Consider the following 18,004-nt stretch of genomic DNA (forward strand, 5'->3'; position numbering starts at 1 on the left):
AGAGAGAGAGAGAGAGAGAGAGAGAGAGAGAGAGAGAGAGAGAGAGAGAGAGAGAGAGAGAGAGAGAGAGAGAGAGAGAGAGAGAGAGAGAGAGAGAGAGAGAGAGAGAGAAAGCGAGAGAGAGAGAGGGATCAGAGACAGCGGCATGATTCTACTGACGAGGCACGCTTCCTCTGACACAAACACCCAGATATGTAGATCAAAGTCAACCAAAAACTTGAAAACATTTGCTCAGTCTGAACACATGTTGACATGTACATTACAGCAGATGCAAATATCTACACTAACACCCCCAGAAATTACTATTATGTAAATAAATGAGTACTGCAAGCTAGTAAGAGGATCTACTACAGCAACTGTATCTCTGACTTAATGGAATAGATCAACCAAATATGAATATTCTTCCATTCCAAATCTGCATTAATATGGTCTTCTGTGAAATATATTTTGGAACAACATAGGACCCCTTCGCCTATATCATACGGAACACAAAAAAATGCTTCTGACATTCTTCTTTTGTGTTACACAGGAGAAAAAAAGTCCTAGAGATTTGTAACGACATGAAGGATACTACTGAATAAAGAATCACATTTACTGTGTCGTGAGCTGGACGGATTGATTAAACCAACAACTAAGTTCTGAAAGTGCCTCAGAGCTTTTACACTGTTGGGTGGAATCGTCAACTAACGGTTTACTTTACATTGTCTCTGCATGTTAAGCTGTGACATCAGGAAAAAAAGACACCCAATTACCACAGGCTGCCTTTTTTAAACAACTAACATCCTCTCGACTCCCCCACTGACCCAAGAGCAAGGTTACTCTTTTACGCACAGACACACACACAGTTTCCTATGGGGAGGACATCAACCACAAACATCCTCAAGCCAGCTATATAGGTGTGTGAGTGTGTATCTGCGTGCATGCGTACATGGGTACGTGTTTGTGCCGAGGGAAAGGGTGTATGTTTCTGTGTCAGTCTCTTAACTCTGATGTGACAGAGACGTCAACAGTCCCTTTGATCAGTGTGACACCACTGCCTCAAGCAGTGAGTGTGTGCATCAGGACGCCGCCCGTGTGGTTGGACCGCAATAGCTTTTTTGTCCGACTGAAAGACCTTTCTCAGACAGAGCGGTTTACTGCATCTAACACAAAAAAACATGCATGCATACACAGCCATGCTCTCAGTTTCATAGTTTTTGTTTCCAAAAATGCACAAGAAGCCTGTCGAGAAACCCTTATACTATGTTGTAGATCAATTTGGCCTATTTCATTTTTTGTTGTTGTCAGAAATACAATTTAACCTGTAACATTTTGTGACTTTTTTTCTTTTAGAGTCATGAACATGCCTGCAAGGTGTTAATACTTTAATGTGTTGTGGAATGTGCATACAAAATTTATTTTGTTAAAGTCAGCTCCACAGACCCGAAATAAAAACATATGTCAGTTTCTAAACTACCCTCAGAGGGTATTTACATTTATGTACAGTATTTGGCAGACACTTTTATCTGAAGAACTTGCACTGAAGGCATATATAGTTATCAGTTCTTGCATGTTAAGTTTGCTGGGAATTGTATTCATGATCTCGCCATTGCAAGTGCCAGGCTCACTGTTTGAGCTTCAGGAAGGCACACAGAAGTTTTTTTCCAAACTTTAAAATGTGTTTTTTTTTTTTTTTTTTTTTTTTTTATTAAATACCATTTATAATATTTATGAGTTTCATGTTTATCAATTATGTTTATGTTAGTATTCCTCTCATGTTAAAGGTCTTTGGTGTGATTTTTGGGGAATCGTATTCAATACATATAGGGTCGGTTTGGCTCTCACCATGAAAAAGTACACAGATGTTTTACATAATACAAGGGATGTGTGAGCTATGAGTAATTGGTGACAGAAACTAAAAAAGCGGCATTTACTGAAACAGCAACACATGCATTCACACACACACTGTACACTTCCTTCCCCCACACAAACACTTATTCAACCTGACTCTGTCGATATGCATGTGCACACACAAACAGAATCTGTTCTATGCAGATTTGATGAACTACGATGCACGCGTCTGCCTCCGCCATATATGGTAAAGGTGCTGCTCAGAGTATTTGTGGCTGCTAATGCTACACTGCTCAACAGACACAAATTAGACACGGTGGTTTGATAGTTCAAGACAGAGGGGTTTTACATTAGCATTTCATAAACCAGACAAGGGGATTATATTTAGAACTCAATCTCTGAGTGCAGGAGTGGGAGGAATGAGGAGTGTGAGTCACCATGCAAACAAGGAACAGAAGCAAAGTCTGTCTATTTATTTTGTCATGTGTGAACTGAACGTGCCATCCAAGATGTCGCTTCACCGTCTCCCACAGCAACTGTTGCTGCTTCAGTCTGGGTGTCACAGCACATCATTACCTGATAAACATCTAAGCAACCACCTAAGACCAGCTGTCAGTCAGATTTCCGCTGAAAGCCCAATCTTCATCTGCCATCTAATCAGCCCTCCTCATCCTGCACACACTCATGTTTGAGCATATTGAGAAAGGGGTGCATCTGCTGGTCAGAAGCTGGCATTACAGCCATAATAGTGTCATTTTGGTATGTTTTAGCTTACCTCAAGGGCATCCAAGATGTAGGTGTCTTTGTTTCTGCAGTATTTTGATATTTTTAGGTCAAACCGTTCTTGTCTGTCAGTCATATAATGCTGCAGGTCTATGGTCACCACCTCAAAGAGCATGCACAGAGAAGTCCAAATTAAACAATTCCCCATCGTAAGTACACATTGATGGCCAAAGACACGAAACGAGCGGTTTGTGTGAGAAAACGAACAGTATTTATATCGTTTTTACCTCTTGTACACAACCACGTCCAAGTGATCTGAGGGCGCGCGCGCCGCAGACTAAGCCAGAACGCGCGCATACGTCACACACCAGGACAGACGAACGGTTTGACCTAAAAATATCAAATTTTAAACTACTGCGGAAACAAAGACACCTACATCTTGGATGCCCTTGAGGAAAGCTAAAACATACCAAAATTTAATTTCAAAGTGAACTATCCCTTTAACTGCCTGTCAGTTTTGAAGTTTTGATTTTATGTGCATCATTCTGTTCCTGTGCACTCAGATATCAAACTCCTCTCAAAATGATCATCAATAGACGCAGAGTTTTATTAAAAGCAATGTAACTTATAAAGATTATCATTCAAAAGTAGGGGTTTTCTTTAGCAAGAATGCATTAAACTTATCAAAAGTGAAATCAAAGCCATTATACTGTTAAAAAATCTATAATCAAACAAATACTGTTCTTTTGAACTTACTATTCAAAGAATCCTGAAAAAAAAAATCCCACAAAAATATTAGGAGCACCAAATCAGCATTATTAGAATGATTTCTGAAGGAACGTGTTAAACTAAAGAGAAAACGATTACGTTATATTGTAATAATACATTGTTTTTACTGTATTTCTGATTAAATAAAAGCAGCCTTGTTGAGACTTTTTTTCAAAAACATTAAAAAATCGTTTTGAACAGTAGAATCTTCCATTCTGCCAGCATGTATCCTCCAGTAGATGGCAGCAAATCACAATGTAATGTAATGTGTAGTGCAGCAGGACAATAAAATAAGAATCATATTGAACTGAACTGACAGTTCGTGAATTTGAATCAAATCTGGAAATCTGTAATGATACCCAACCCTATTCAGTATTCTTCTACCTAATTATTCAAATGTGAACATACCTGTTTGACCTCTAATTGTTTCTAAATCCTTTTTTATCCTAAACTACATTAATGAATTGTTCCTATCCAGCTTTTTTTTTTTTTTTACTAATCTTCTCATTTCTGTTCTTCGGCAAAGAACATTACTCTTATCAACATTTCCTTCTCCTTTGCTGCTTCAACATGACATAAATAAGCAAACACGCACATACTCACCCTCAGGAGCAACATAGTGCTTCTTGCAACAACTTTAGGAGAGAATGCTAATGTAGCCAGCAAACAAACAAAAAAACAGCAAACTTCCTGCAAACAGACCTCACATGTTAGTGTGATGTGAAGGAGAGACAAAACCAGACCTACAGAGACTCCAGAGTCTCTATGGCATGGAAGCTAACGTGCTGTTAAAAAGCAACACCTTTCGTGACTGTTGTAAGATAAGCAATCACAACGGCTCAGAAAATTCTAACTGTGACAGTTGTCATCAGAGCTTTTAGCAAACGTGCAGTTGAAATTCATCCTCGTCTGATTATGAGAAATATCCCTCGCTGTTGAGGACGTGGTAGATATTGATCACCCTGATTCTGTCAGGTTACATCACTAGACAAAATCCATCTAACAAATAACACTTAACAGGCCATAACCAGCATCCAAGCTTCATCTTTGAGATCGTAATGAGATTTTAAACATGGCCAATAGAAAGTATCCTTCTTTTTTATCCATCTCCTTTTTTCCAACAGATCTTTCTCTTTTTTTCTCATAATCGTTGTACACCCAGCTCCAGTCCACCTCTCAAGAGCAGCAAGAATAATCACAGTATCATCATGGTTTCAACAGGGGTACCAAAAAACACATCCAGCAGTGAAAAATAATGAGGTACAGTATGTAAAAAGGGACACTCCACACACAAAAAGACAAACGCAAACACAAAATAACAGGGCTTTCAATGATTTCAAAACCCTAAACCCTGGAAAATCTGATTATTTTTGGTGTTTTTTGTTATTTTGGTGTCCCTTTATCTTTGACCAGTCACCCTTGAATAAGACAGGGATGGATAGACATAGAGAAACAGAGAATTTGTGACCGGTGAATATAATGGCTAGTGACCCGAGCATCATTCAAGTTTGTTCACATTCTTCTCACAATTTTGCATATAGAATTTAGAAAATGTTACCGGGCCACCTGGCAATTGACACCATTTCATATACTTGCCAACACCAATTTTCACTCGCATTTGGCGAGTGTTAATTTTAGGCCCTGCTTTAAATGCTTGTGTATGTTTATTTAACTGAGAAATACTTAAAGGGTAATAAATAAGATCAACAGTGCAACTATGTTGCTCTTTCACAGCACATTATAAAATATTTATTCTAACTTATTTTGATACAATTTATTTTTATTTATTAATTTTATATACATTTAAAATGATATAAAATTATATGAATTTGTACATATTTATAAGTAACTTTAAATAAAGCTCCAATATGTAGGAATTTTGTAATAAAATTTCCAAAAATAACTTGCACAGTGTGATATATTTCCTCCAGTTGTGTACTTACAATATCTCAAAAGTCTCCAAAGATTTTTTATTTCAGAGAAATTCCGATTTTAAATAACTGGCCGTCCCGGAAAAGAAATGTCGCGCCTCAGTGACGCAATATCCCTTTTTTCCGGATTTTTTTTTTTTTTTACAACAACTTTATTGAGGTTTTTTTTTCTTATCACAATAAACAATAAAGACGTCTGACAAAGAATAAAAAAAAGAATAAAATAAAAAATATGACCCACCACACCGGAATATCGCATGGTCAAATGCGGAAGTGGTGGTTAAAGCGTTATAGCCATAGACTGTATGGTTATAGCTGTTATGGATCACGAACTCTTTGGCGAGTATTGAAGTGCCAACAAAACGAAAGCGTCCATATTCGGATACATGCGGAGTCACGGACTGTGTGACAAACGGAGGAATAAAACCCAGATAAATATCGGCAGGCGTTTTCGAGATGGAGAGAGAGCTGCGCGTCAATCTTCGACTTGACCGAGACTCTGGTCTCGCGAGTGTATTGATAGACAGGTAAGACATGCAACTGTCAATAATAGCACTTATAAACAAAGTTATATTGCTCTTTGTACTTTGGTAAGGCTTTTTATCACGTGTGGTGACCGAGCTTATGGCAGTACAATTAAACACAATCGGATATGATGTTAAAAAAATATATTTAGTCATTACTTGCAAATGTTCGTTCAAATTTACTTTTAGATATTGGTTTGAATACGTTAAACAACACGGCATTAACCATAAAAACGTAAAACTGCACAACATTAACCAAACAAACCATTTGACAAATAGCTGTATGTTGTAACGGGATAATATAGCATAACATTACACGTTCCTTGCAGTTCATTAATTATGATGAAATAAAATAATACGATCAGACATACAGGCAATACAAAAACGAATAAATTACCTCATCCGTGATCATGATTCATTAATTCCATGTAGATATATCGCTAGATGGTGAAAACGCATTAAAAACGACATCTCCCATCGTCACCTCCTTCATAGCATCAAGCTTCGCCTTTGTTATTGTTGAAACTGCGCCCTCTTGTGGTCAAATACCAAAGTCGCATACTGGAGCTTTAAATAAAGGATGTTTTAAATAGCAAATTAATTTTAGCTGTGGTATAATAGTGTGGAGAATTGTGCAATTTCACTGCTATTGATGTCAACTACTGAAATGTTGATATAAAAAACTTATTTGAAAAAGTGGAATAAATATTAATGAGGACATGCACTTTACTCGTGATGCAAACACACACACACACGATACAAGATCCCTCTTTTACACAGACTGTGTCAGCAGAACAGATCCTTTTCAAAGAGACATGGATACTTACCTATGACAGATGATTTAGTCATTCAAAGAACCAGTGAGAGGGAGAGAAAGAGGGAGGAATATTGATTAGCTTGAAATCAAACTGTCCAAACACTAGTCATTTCTTTTAATGATTAGACCAGCTGTAATTCAAGCATTTCCAAACATGAAATTTAATTCCATTACACTGATATTTACTCTAGAGTATCCCACATTACTAAGAGGAGGTATTTATTCTTACGCATGGCAGACAGGCAGAACATTTCATCATTAATGACACAGACACGCCTCTTCTTAACTTCTGCTTAAACCAACACAGGTGTGCTCAAACACACAACACACAAAAAGACATTAACGCATGACTGCGCATGGATCTAAACTCATCTACACCCTTTAGAATAGGATGTATTTCACGGATGTTATGCATGGGACAGTCTGCACAGAATAAGAGTAAACTGTCAGTACAGCTCAAAAAAGCATATCCTTGCTTCTACTGAAAGGAAACAAAAAAAAATGCATAAACAAATCCAATATAATTTGTATGATGAAAAACAACAACAACATTAAATTAGAAAATGAGAATAGAGCAACAGTAAATTTCTGTCAGACAAAGCTATCATGGCTTGGAATATAATATACAGTAGTGCATAAGTCATGTCAATCTGGTACTTCTAGAGCTTTTATATCTTTTTGAAGCTCGAGTTTCCTTTTATTCTAATTCAAATTTAACTCAGTTAATTATTCTAATATTTTTACTACAAAAAGGTTGTTTAAAACTAGATACTTGGCTTCTACTTGAAAAATTGTAAATCCTGACGAAGAACGTTAACCTTTAGTGCAATATATTCAATCACTTCAATCAAATAAACAGGTCGAAAGAGAGCGGTAGCAAGAAAATGAAATGAGAGAAAGGAGTAACAGTGAACAGAAACTCAATCTGAGCGCTAACCTCCATCCCTTTCACCTACTGGCATCCACCCACTTTTACACACATGCAAACACACCGCACTGCTTTAAAACAAATGGTGAACAATGATTTACTACCTCAGTCCAATTATATCCAATTACTGGAGCTCTTGGATAATGGATTAACTAAACCAAAACCTGCTCTGCCTGATTTAGTTAATCCATTATCCAAGAGCTCCAGTAATTTATAAAAGAATCATTACAGGTCATGTTTCATGTGTTTTATGGGCATTTCAGCTCCTGCTTTACTGGCTGAATGTTTAACTCTCACCAACTGACAATTTTTTCAGAGCCATAGCCTTGTGGACAGTGCTGACATATGGTGCAGTAGCACTTTAGATGACCCAAATTCGAGTCCTTTCCCGATCCTGTTCACCCATTGCTTCCTGTCTCCTCTACAGTCTTCCTGTCTCCTCCGGTTCTATCCAACAAAGCCAAAGAAATGATAAATGCAACTAAAAATCGTTTTTTGGCAAGTACAAAATACTTTTTAAGAACTGCAACACAAGCATTATGTGTAAATCCCATAAATAAATAATTAGAAACAATAACTGTTGACTGAGGACTTCACTTAGAGCCACTTTGATGGAGATCAGAATTACTGAGCAGGATTTGTGAGCAGATCTCCATGTTAACCAGTACAACAAGATCCTGGAATAAGCGTTATCGGCAGTCGCCTATAACATTTTCTGGGACGCCCACACATGCATAGAGTGAGATGCAGACACCTCTTCTCGCACTCAACCCCAGCATTTTCACAGCGTAGCGCCCACTATCTGTTCCACCCCTCTCAGCGTAAATGAATTGTGACCTAGCAGGTAACTTTTTCAGAGCGGCTCCCAGCACTATGCTTCTACGCCCCCTCTCGAAAAAGAGAAGCAGCCTGCCTATAAAAAATAAGTTTCTTTACCAGTAAAAGTCAATACGGTTAGTCAAATCATCAAATATAATGCGAACAGTCTGCTAAAATGTTTCCACTGATAATAGTTGCAATTTATTGTTATACATTTACATTTTATTTTTAAATTGATAATTTATTTAATAGCAAATATAGTACATTGGTGATTTTTTATTAATTTACACTACCGTTTAAAAGTCTGGGGTGTAACATAAGATGTCTATTTAAAATAAACGCTGTTCTTTTGAACATTCTATTTAGCAAAGAATAAATAGTAACAACAACAACAAGACAGATGATTTCTGAAGGATCATGTGACACTGAAGACTGGAGTAATGATGCTGAAAATTCAGCTTTGCCATTACAGCAATAAACTACGTCTTAAAATATAGCAAAACAGAAAGCAGTTATTATTAATGGTAATAATATTTCAAATATTACAGAATTTTTGATATGTAAATAAATGCAGCCTTTATGAGCAGGAGACTTCTTTCAAAAACTTTTTTTTAAATCTTACCAACCACAAACTTTTGAACAGTAGTGTATTCCTTAATTTTTTTAAGGGTTCTGAGGTGCACCTCATTCCACTAGTGCACCATTCGAGTTGTTACTGAAGAGCAGCCTGGCTTTTATGTCATGCTGCATTCCTGTTTGACACAGACAGATTGAAGGGAAAGTTTACCAAAAACAAAAATTGTCATAATTTACTCACCCATAAGTTGTTCCAAACTTATTTTTTTTTCCTGAACACAGAAGACGACATTTTGAAGAATGTTGGAAACCAGACAGTTGACGGCACCAATTGATTTCCATAGTATAGGAAGCCAGTGGCTACAGTCAACTGTCTGGTTACCAAAATTTTTTCAAAATATCTTCTTTTGTGTTCAGCAGAACAAAGAAATTCATACAGTTTTGGAACAACATGAGTGTGAGAAAATGATGGCAGAATTTACATTTTTAGGTGAACTAACCCTTTAACAAAGAGTGTCTGCTCTTTACAATTGCCTTCCTTTCTTAGTTTCACTTCATCTCTCTCTCTCTGCTGTTGAGGAAAAGACACACCACTGCACAGCAACCCATAGCGCGTGTGCATCCACATATGTAAAACATCTAACTGCCATGCTACATATCCGGCACACAAATCCGTTGAGCTAGCTCACACATACATATTTACACACACCACACAGACACCCATTTGCAAGACGTGGCTATTAATAGACAAACGCACGCCGACTCTAAATTAACTGACAAAACCCTTCCTCCACTCTCCTTCACTCTATCTTTCACAGTTTGCAGAGAGGCAGGTCATGAGGTGCTGACAGATGGATGCTCAGTTCTGTGGCTTCTGCTGAGGTCTGAACGGGCCACAGAGGCGACAGGCGAACACCGAGAGAGAGAAGAGCACATAGAGAGGACAAAGCAAAGGGCAGATCATCTTCTGTTTTACACTGACCACTGCACCCATCTGTCATTTCTCTTTTCTGCTTAGTTTTTGCAGTGCAATCTAAACTCTGTTCTCAGTCCAGCTTCAAGAATACGGAGTTCCTCTGCTTCAAATGAGCAATTGAATGTGCTTTCAAACACAGGAATTTGTAGCTATAATGCCACAAATGACTTCAAGTCCACTTTCTGTCCATCTTGTCCAGCCTCCCCATCTCCTTTCCTATCTCTCACTCCCACAAGCACAAAGAAAGGAAAAGGTTCTCCTGAAGATGTGCACAGGAATAGAGATGAAAAGCATGCTGGATTCACTCTCCTAATTTATTCATCGATCTGTTTGGTATTGTGCGCTGTAAAGAAAAAAATCAAGTAAATAAAAAGAATGATTTGTTGCTCCCATCAAAATGAAGCTGCCAACACTGCAAACAAAGTAGACTGCATTGTATTGTTGATGATGGTTCTTTCTTGATTATATCTAGTAAACTATGTTTTGACACTTGACCCTTGTGATGGAGACTGCACTAACATAGTGTTTTCTAAAAAAAGTGTCCGTTCTGTGAATTAAAAAGAATTCTAATTAAATTATAAATTATAAAACTTCTAATTATACAGGACAACTTAATGAAGTGACTAATTTTTAATTAAACATGCATAAAGTCATAGCATAAATCAGTGGCGTGTGGGAAATGAACTAAAATAGGTGCCAGATCCAGTTCTGGAGGTGGTGGATCTGGTTTGTTTTGGCACAAATTTAATCCTGCCTGTTTGACACCACCGCTATAGGCCAAATGAAATCACAGCTGCATACAGCAGGTAAAATATGGCATCTGTTAATTTATAAATACAGTGGTGGTCAAAATTGATGGCACCCCTGATAAATATGATAAAAAATGGCTGTAAAAAATAAATCTGCATTGTTTATCCTTTTGATCTTTCATTCAAAAAAAATCACAAAAATCTAACCTTTCATTGAAGTAAAAGAATTGAAAGTGGGGGGGGGGGTTCTTTTTAAAATAAATGTTATTCACATTATAAAATAAATGTTTTTCTCCAAAACACGCTGGCCATAATTGTTGGCACCCTGTTATTAAATACTTTTTGCAACCTCCTTTTGCCAAGATAACAGCTCTGAGTTTTCTTCTATAATGCCTGATGTGTTTGGAGAACACCTGACAAGAGATCAGAGACCATTCCTCCATACAGAATCTCTCCAGATCCTTCAGATTCACAAGTTCATGTTGGTGCTTCTTCTCTTCAGTTCACTCCACTCATCATCAGGTCAGGGAACTGGGACGGTCATGGCAGAAGCTTTATTTTGTGCTCAGTTACCCATTTTTGTGTTGATTTTGATGTTTGTTTTGGACCGTTGTCCTGATGGAAGATCCAACCACGGCCCATTATAAGATTTCTAGCGGAGGCTGTCAGGTTTTGATTTTTTTATCTGTTTGTATTTGCTAGAATCCATAATATCATGTATCTGAACAAGATGTCCAGGACCTCCAGCAAATAAATAGGCCCACAACATATAAGATCCAGCAGTATATTTAACCGTAGGCATGGGGTACTCTTCATCCCTGTTTGCACCAAACACATTTGCTGGGTTTGCTGCCAAAAAGCCCTTTTTTGTTTTGTTTCATTTGACCATAGAATCCGGTCCCTTTTGAAGATCCAGTCATGTCTGACAACTGAATATGCTGGAGGAGCGAGGAGGATTTTTCTTGAAACCCTCCCAAACAACATGTGGGGATGTAGGGGTTGTTTGATAAATTTTTTTAGGCTTTCTGACCCCAAGACTCAACTAATCTCTGCAATTCTCCATCTGTGATCCTTGGAGAGTCTTTGGCCACTCAAACTTTCCTCCTCACTATCCATTAAGACAATATAGACACACGTCCTCTTCCTGGCAGATTCGTAACATCTTTAGTTGATTATAACTTCTTAATTATTGCCCTGATGGTCAAAATGGGGATTTTCAATTTTTATATATATTTTCTTACAGCCACTTTCTATTTTGTGAAGCTCAACAATCCTTTTGCTGCACATCAGAACTATATTCTTTGGTTTTATTGAGAGTGCCTCACGAGCTCAGCTTGTGTTTGGTCTTCTCACCAGAGCGCGCACAGCAGCGGATTGCCGCGTTCACAATAGCAGCTCGTGATTCGGTCCGCTGAAGAGGTTTTTTTCTTTGGCGAGCAACTTCTATGTTGGGCTTGTTCCAACGGTCTGAAGAAGAACGATTCATTGCCGTTCGTTGCCGCTTTATAGAAGAAGAGCGCTATCACTACCGCTTTCACGCACTTGAACGCCGTAGTAACGTAACGTAACGGCTGTATTTTTATTTATTTATTTTTTGCTGATCTCCCACGCCCCCCAACCCCCCTGGGGGGCGCGCCCCACACTTTGAGAAACACTGATTAGCGCATCACTACGGAACTCGGCTTGAGTCAATGGGACCATGCCCTTAAGGTACTCAAAAATTTGAAACCGTGACAGACAAATGAAATTTTAAAAAATGCTAATAGCTTTTTAATAATTTTGCCAATTTTAATTAAACAAGTCTTGATAGATTCCTTGAGTCATTCCAAGAACCAAATTTGGTCGAAACAAGACCGTTTTCGTACCATGCTGGCAAAAAAGCTTTTCCAAACTGATTTTGAAGCTGTAACTCTGCAATGCTTTGGCATATTGTATGTTTCTTTGTCACATCACACTGACCACACAACATCAATTTTGTAACAGTGCCACCAAATAGTCAAAAGTGATAAGCAATTAAACCATATTACTAGTGATTGTATTTATAATTTTTCAGCCGTTTTGCCAAAAATAATCAAAAAAATATATTTCATTACTCATTATTGGTATTGGTCTGATGCTCCCAGCCATCCTTGTATGACTCATGCCTTTTTTGTGCTTGGCCCCTTTAATTGCAAATTTGCAATATAAGGCATTTGGATTTATTTAGGTTTATTATGGGCTTGTTCTTGTTTGCGTTTTTATTTTATTTTTCTAGCAAGATCTGGCAACACAAATGAGTCAAGGCTTTTCTAAATGCGATCTCTAATGCGCATTTATATAAATTATTAACAACTAGTTGTTCAGTTTGGTTTTGTATAGACTGCATGGAGTTTTTGTAAATGTGGCTGTTAATTCAGTTGTAGAATGCAGTTGTCACTCCCATAAATTACTGAACTCTGTGTGTACAGGATTAAGCAGAAAAAGTTTCATTGAAAATTTTATTTAACCCCCTGAGGTCGACAATCGCGCCGGCGCGATAGGCTCGCTTTTTTTCAGTTCAGTTCAAAAGAAATTAATTTTGCTCTGTGGACTTTGATATTACAAGCAAGTTTCATACATCAATCGATTCTGTTAAATGTGTATTTTTGTGTATACTCACAATAAAAACAAAGTGTTGTGCTTTTTGCCAAATAAAGAAAAATAAACGTGATGCAAGTTCTGCCTTCTCTCTGTCAGTGTAGTGCATTCTGAAACGCGTCCGAAAATGAACTGTAACTCAGCGAATACTCAGTCAAACAGGCATACAGACACACAGGCATGAAGCTTGAATTATCTTCTTTTAAATGAGGTAATTTATTTAAAAAACAAACATTCTCATCTTGTGAAATCTGTATTAAAAGAGAGCGATTCCAGTCGAGCTCATTAGAGCTAATTCAAATGTAATGTGAACCCGCCCACGGAGAGCGCGTGCTATTCAAACGCAAATTACTGAGGCAATCCAAGCAAACCTGTGAACGCCCCCATATCAGCTCGAGAAAACACAAGTTTAATCATATCATTGTAGCCTGCGTGTTTACACCATCTGGCAGCGCTGTGAGAAATAATAATAATGGAAAATCTACCTCAGAGTGCGGGTATTGCAGGAGAGAGGATCCGAATATGTAGTAAGTTTTTTTTCCTTCTCAAGTTAATCGCGTTTCTGTGAATGAATGAACGGCAGCCGCCGAGATGCGCGCTGTTTACCACAGCTCGCAAAAAGACACTTTAAATTTAAATTGCGTCTCTGTGTGAATGAATGATGTTGTAGCAAACTGTATTGCTATCCTGAGTTGAGTAAAAATCGACAGAAATATGTTGAATTAAAATGTAGGCTATTTGTATAAGCAACGTATTAAACTGAAAATTAACATTTATATGCCCTAATATTTCATAAAAACAACGTTACAGTCAGGCGTTTCTGTTTGTGAATGAATGTTTCGGTTTTAGCAAACTATATTGCTATACTGAGTAAAAATCGACTGAAATATGTTGAAATAAAATGTATTTGTATAAGCAACGTATTAAACTGCAAATTAACATTTATATTTCTTATAATAAAAATGAAAGACCTATGTTACAGACATATGAAAGACAACATTTTGTTGATTAATTTTGGATAGATTATACATTTTCAATGTAAAATATCTGCCACCTCATAAGCTTTTGTTTGCCAATATTTGCTCATGTTAAATATAGTATGTTTTGTCAAAAATAAAGTTATCAAATAATCAATCAAATCCTTTACTTTGAAATATGTATGATAAAATGTATACTTTAGTTTTTACAAAGAAAGATTACACTTGAATTGTTGTTGTAATTGTAACCTTTTTAATAAAAAAAATATATTTACAAGGTAGAAGTAAACAAACTATTAAAAGGTAAATATAAGCCTTTTCTTTAAATAATTTTTATTGTGTTTTATTAGTGACAAATTTGGGGAGAGGATAAATATTCCAAAACTGAAAATACAGTATGAGAATTAACTGCACAATTACTAGACATGTTTTCCTTGGATATTATAGGCCAAATTGCAAGCACAATATGTGGAAAAATAAAAAAGAATTGAGATGCTTCCAACTGTTGCTCTTGCATTCTTGTGGCTCAGTGACTCACCTGAATGAAAGGGTCATTAAGTATGCAGGCCCCATTGTCTCTTCAGGTGTGAACCACTAAATATGCATGATCGTTGACGCCCACTCCGCATATTGCCTTTCCAAACAGAAAGTGCTTTGCAAAATTCAAATCAATGTATTGTGTTATGTGAATGATAAGGCAGGGTGATTTTCACATCATTTTAAAGAAAAAACACTAGGTGATGACATCCATTAGACAAAAAGTCTTATTGGCACATATTTAGAATGTGTTTTATGGCCTTATTTCAGAAACTTTAGTTTTTAGTTTTTTCAATAACCATGCATAAACATTATTCTCTCAAAAATGCAGACATGTACATTCTTGTTGCTCACATATTATGGTAGCCCTGTTTGTGCTAAATAGTGTGTAATTTTTTTTGCCATTAATATGTTTATAAGCAACTGAAAAAAGCACAAATGTCAGGGCATGTCAGAACATCTCAAGGACCCCAAAAACAGCCCAGACCCCAGAGGGTTAACTACAGTGTGTGCGTGGCTATTTTAAACAGTGTTCTGTTGCAATAAATACTATAATTATATAATATTATGAGAAATGGAATTCAGGTTTTCGTTCATTATATACACTAGCTAGGCCCGAATTTGGGGGGAGCAGCAAGCTAATTTGAAGTGAATAGCCTCTTGGAAAAACTGAATACACACACACTTATAAAAGTATGATCAGACTCAGAGGACATCAGACATTGACACATACAGTACATGAGTCAGTATTGTCAAATGTTCCCATGGCTTATTTGTCACACAGAGTTATATGTGGAGATGACCCAGATATCTGGAGTCTCACATGATGAATGCATCTCCGCTGAGTTCTTCCAGCCTGACATAGGGTTGCCATGGTGACACAGAGAGTTCCAGGACATGATCAGAAATATCCCATCATGCCCTAAAGTACACTAAGGTTAATGTATTTAAACAATTGCTCTCATTGTGCTTAACGTCATCTCTGATGTCACAAAGACTCTCAATGTAAACTTAATTGAGTATTCAACAAAAAAAAGTAAACAAAAACAGACAAACAGTGGGAGGAGTTTCTAACCCTGTCTGAGATTGCTTACAAAGGCTCGGAAATGTAAACATACAAAATGAAAGAGTAAACAAATACAGAGAGAGAGAGAGAGAGAGAGAGAGAGAGAGAGAGAGAGAGAGAGAGAGAGAGAGAGAGAGAGAGAGAGAGAGAGAGAGAGAGAGAGAGAGAGAGAGAGAGAGAGAGAGAGAGAGAGAGAGAGAGAGAGAGAGAGAGAGAGAGAGAGAGAGAGAGAGAGAGAGAGAGAGAGAGAGAGAGCAGAGGAAGTAAAAATAGACGTAAACGTAAAAAAAACGTAAATTATGACTATTCTTTAAAGCTGATTTTATATTTCTTCAGTGTAAATCTCTCACACACCACACAGTGAAGACGCACTTATTTCAACCACATACAACGTCGCTACTCGCTCTAGTCTTTATTATTACTGTGATCTGTCTGAGAATAAAGTGATCCCAGAGAAATCAAGCTCTACCCGTGAAAGTTGATAATTCAGTCTGATTGACATCCTCTTCTCACATCTCTGATCACCTTCATGCATCAATTAATAAGCTCAACACGCTAAAGCACACAGCAGGAGCTGTCTCATCAGTGGGAACACACGCAGAGCTGAGAAGACGAGAGGTAATAGAGGTGATAAAAATGTTGTCATGCTGAAAAGACTTCAGTCAAACCTTATTCAGTAGAGCTGACACTAACGTGCACCATTTTAGCAGAGCAAATCCTCCCATTCTGCCACACTCGATGACATAACTCATCACTCTGTGATCTCTTTATGTTCTACATCATTATGTACATGTCATGGGTATGAGGATAGGATGGGATGAGTTTGCATATCCTACCATCCACCTCTCCCTCTCTCTCTCATTCAGTTTTCAGTCCATCATGTTCTGTTTGCTCTTTGAAACCGTTTGATAGATAGGAAGAACCAGATTAAAAATAGAAGATGACTAACCCAAGGTTGACAACTCAAGACAAACCCAAACCCATTCATCCATCGTTTAAGCTATTCTCAAAACGCTTGTCCTGTGTAGGGTCACGGGGCAGGGTGCTGAAGGCCAGCGTTTTGGGCTGAAAGCAGGGAAACACCCTGGATGGGTGGCCAGCCTAATACAGTGTCCTAACCAGACACAATGCAATTTGTCTGTCCACACCAGACATGACAAACTCAAATCACAGGCAAGTAAAAGAGTACACCAGTGAGGGGGCAGACTCCATTAGAGGTAAATTATCCATTGTTGCTTGCATATTAAAGTAATGCGCATATTTTGCGCAAAATATTTTAGTATTATACAAAATATAAATCAATACCTGAGCTGTAAGCTGCAATGCCGTAGAAATATAAAATGAAAAAAATATGGTAAATGTATCCCTAAAAGCTATGTGCAAATAAAATTTCAAACTGATTACTTACCATCTGGACAGTAGAAGTTAAAATCACTAAATTATCAATGATAATTCAGAAAAACAAAAGCACATACAAAATGTTAACTGGTACATGGGGAGGAACACAAATTCAATCATCTGATCATATACTCCACAATGGTCCCTTTACTGTTACTGCTCTCATAAAAAATATTTGTGTATTGTGTTAAAAGTAGAAATTTAAACTTCACGTCTAACAATTAATATTTTTAAAAATCTATAATTTAGTCAGAATTGTTTTTTTTAGGCTCTAAATATGATGATTTCTCATGTTATGCACTTTTCCAACAGTAGCTTACTCGGTGTCCTCCACTCCTTTCCAGATTTGTTTTGTTCACAGAAATGCGTTATTCACTACTGTAAAATAACGTGACTGACGGATGTTTTTCATGAACAGTGCACAGATGCGATTAATTGATAATCGAATACATCGCTGATTGATTATTTTTTATTTCATAGACTAGCTGTTGCTACCAGAACACCAGAACTAAGCCCAACCTGAACACAACACAAACAGTGAGCAAACACACAGCCACAGTGTGGTTAGATAACATGCACTGCGTTACAGACACGTTGTTACAGCAAATACACATTACAGGGCTCAGGTTTGAGATGGAAACATTGAATGGAAACTTGAGCACCAGCGCACACACACGCTCTCTGCAAGTTCTCATAAATACACAATCTTTCTTTACATCTACATAGACATACACAAGTGCACTACAGTGAGCTCAGATCGCACTCATCA

At 37.4% G+C, this 18,004-nt stretch overlaps 1 protein-coding gene across 13 annotated transcripts in view; it reads right to left on the reverse strand.

Moving 5' to 3' along the window:
- Positions 1-18,004, reverse strand: part of dgkza (diacylglycerol kinase, zeta a) — a 110,613-nt gene that overhangs the window by 63,759 nt on the left and 28,850 nt on the right. The gene's annotated exons all lie outside the window — the stretch shown is intronic.

Source organism: Scardinius erythrophthalmus, assembly GCF_964197995.2.
Source record: "Scardinius erythrophthalmus genome assembly, chromosome: 2".
Classification (NCBI taxonomy): Eukaryota; Metazoa; Chordata; class Actinopteri; order Cypriniformes; family Leuciscidae; genus Scardinius; species Scardinius erythrophthalmus.